Genomic DNA, 3,260 nt, shown 5'->3' on the forward strand with positions numbered 1-3,260 from the left:
ATACTTAAAAAAAAAAAGCCTGTCAGTTGATTTTGCAACAAAAATTTTGCAGGCTAGAAGGGCTTGGCATGACATATTTAAAGTGATAAAAAAAAAAGAACCCACACCCAAGATTACCCAGCAAGGCTATCATTTAAAGTTTAAGGAGAAATAAAGAGCTTCCCAGACAAGAAAAATCTAAAGGACTTCCTCAACAACAAACCAGTATTACAAGAAATGTTAAAGAAACTTCTTTAAGATGAAGGGAAGAAAAGGACATAACTATGAATAATAACATGGCAATAATAACATAACGATCAATAATTACTTTAAATGTAAATGCATTAAATGTTCCAATCAAAAGACATATGATGACTAAATGGGAAGGAAACAAGTCTCTTACATGTGTTACCTATAAGAGACTCAGTTCAGACTGAAAGATACACATAGAGTGAAAGTAAAGGAATGGAAAAAGATCTTCATGAACAAGGAAATGAGTGAAAAGTCTGGGGTAGCAATACTTATATTAGACAAAATAGACTTTAAAAGAAAGGCTATAACAAGAGACTAAGAACACAGCAATTTCACTTCTGGGTAGTTATCTAAGAAACCCAAAACACTGATTTGAAAAGACATATGTATCCAATTGTTCTTTGCAGCATTGTTTACATTAGCCAAGATATGGAGGCCTAAGTGTCCATCAATAGATGGATAAAGTAGAAGTGGTACAGCTCTCCAGAAGCTTCTGTGGGTTCCCCCAGCTCTGGGTACTTTGTTCTGCATCAGGCAGCCATTATGGGCCATCATCCCATGCTTGTGTTCAGCCTGAACACAGAATGGAAGAAAAGTTCAATTTTGAAATATCAATATGGCCAAGACTATTGCAGGTACCATCTGAACATGTTTGAGACCTAAGTCCATGATGAAGATGCTTTTGGACCCAAAGGGAGGCACTATCATGACTAAAAATGGCAATGCCATTCTTTAAGAGATTCAAGTTCAGTATCCAGCAAGTGGCCCAGTCCATGACTGAAGTTAGCCAGATGCAGGATGGAGATGGGATCACATCTGTAATAATTCTTGCAGGGAAGGTTCTGTCTGTGGCTGAGCACTTCCCAGAGCATCAGATGCACCCAATGATGATGATCAGCTTGCCAAAAGGCACTGAATGATATGATCAGCACCCTTAAGAAAATCAGTACACACATTGGCACCAACAATCAAGATATGTTGCTGAACATTATCATCAGCTGTATTAGTACTTAAGCAAGGAGTTGGTGGTCTTCTTTGGTTTGCAACATTGCCATGGATGCAGTCAAAACTGTACAGTTTGAGGAGAATGAATGGAAGGAGATTGACATCAACAAATACACAAGGGTAGAAAAGATGCATGGGAGCATCATTGAAGACTCATGTGTCTTATGTGGAGTCATGATTTACAAAGATGTGCCCCATCCATAAATGCAATGCTATATCAAGAACTTTTTCATTGTGCTGTTGGATTCTTCTCTAAACAGAAAGGAAAAAGACAAACTGACATTGAGATCACATGAGAGGGAGACTTCGCCTGAATCCTCCAAATGGAAGAAGAGTACATCAATTGGCTCTATAAGGACATTATCCACACGAAGCCCAATGTGGTCATCACTGAAAAGGGTAAATCAGATCTAGTTCAGCAATGCTTCTTGTGGGACAACATCACAGTCATCCATAGAGTTCAGAAGACAGACAATATTCACATAGCTAGGGCCTGTGGGGCCCGGATAGTAAGCTGACAGGAGGAACTGAGAGAAGATGATATTGGGACAGGAGCAGGCCTGTTGGAAATCAAGAAAATTGGATATGAGTATTTTACTTTCATCACTGCGTGTAAAGATCCCAAGTCTTGTACAGTTCTCCTGAGAGTGGGGTGGGAGAGGACAACATCAAGATTCTCTTGGAAGTAGAATGCAACCTCCAGGATGCCATACAAATGTGCCACACCATTATTCTGGACTCCTAGCCGGTGCCAGGAGGTGGGGCCTGTGAGATGGCTGTGGCTCATGCCTTGACAGAAACGTCCAAGGCCATGACTAGTATGACTCCATACTAGTGACTATTAGCCACTCCATACTAGTATGACTCCATACTATGACTCAGAGCTGGGGGAACCCACAGAAACTTCTGGAGAGCTGTACCACTTCTGCTTTATCCATCTGTTGATGGACACTTAGGTTGCCTCCATATCTTGGCTAATATAAATAATGCTGCAAAGAACAATTGGATATATAATGTCTTTTCAAATCAGTGTTTCGTGTTTCTTAGATAACTACCCAGAAGTGAAATTGCTGTGTCCTTCTTAGTCTCTTGTTATAGCCTTTCTTGGCCACACAGGGCTGTTGCCCAGGCCCAAGAAGTCGTTCTTCATATCCTTATCCAGAACAGTGGGGCAAGCCCCTTCTGTTTATTTACCTCCCTTTGGGCCAAACACACCAGGAGAACTGTTAAGACCTGGGGCGTAACTGGTGAGACAGGGCATAAACATGAAGAACTGGGCATCTGGGAACCACTGGCTGTGAAGCTGCAAACATAAGACAGCAGTGGAGATGGCAGTTTCACTGCTGTGGATTGATGGCATTGTCTTAGGCCATACAAAGATGGGCCATAACCAGGGCTGGCAAGGTGAGTTTCCTGATGCTGGCCAGGAGTGGGTGGTGGGCAAGATGGCTTCAACACACAGAGCCAACAGTCTCCCCCTTCCCTGAGCCAGACTTCCAGGGACACTGTAGGTGCCTTTGTCTGGAAGGGATCAGGTTGAAGGGCAGCCCCTGGCCCTTTCTGCCCCAGCTCAGTTTGCAGAAGGCGCTGACATGTAATTCTTCTTTATTGTAAGCTTTCCATTTAGTTTGCTTCTTATGATTAAATCTAAATCATTTGAAAAAAGTGTACCTATATGTGATACACTATAAAAAGTGTATCAATGGAATATTATTGATAAATCGGGGATTAGCATAACCAGGTGTGTGGAATAGAGACATCACTCAGGCTGCTGTGCAGAGAAGGCACTGGTAAAAGCAAATCAGTCATGGGATTGCTGGAGACCCAAAGCAGGAGAGAGGGAGAAAGATGGAGAGGATCAATGAGGGCAGGAGATCCTTAGAAAGCAAAACCATGAAGATTGGTGAATAGAGTTAAAGGTAATGTCTGGGTTCCTGTTTGGGCAACAGATGTTTCTGTTTGTGTTTTCCACAGTGACAGAAGTACAGAAACAGGGTCATGTTGGGGGAGACTTGTAATTAGAT

At 42.1% G+C, this 3,260-nt stretch overlaps 1 pseudogene; it reads left to right on the top strand.

The window, feature by feature from the left end:
- Window positions 1-759: 759 nt before the first annotated feature.
- LOC118976258 (T-complex protein 1 subunit gamma-like) lies at window positions 760-2,901 on the top strand (annotated as a pseudogene).
- The last annotated feature ends 359 nt before the right edge of the window (window positions 2,902-3,260 follow it).

The sequence above is a fragment of the Sturnira hondurensis genome, unplaced genomic scaffold (assembly GCF_014824575.4).
Source record: "Sturnira hondurensis isolate 20B ecotype Veracruz unplaced genomic scaffold, ASM1482457v3 Scaffold0020793, whole genome shotgun sequence".
NCBI classification, from domain to species: Eukaryota; Metazoa; Chordata; class Mammalia; order Chiroptera; family Phyllostomidae; genus Sturnira; species Sturnira hondurensis.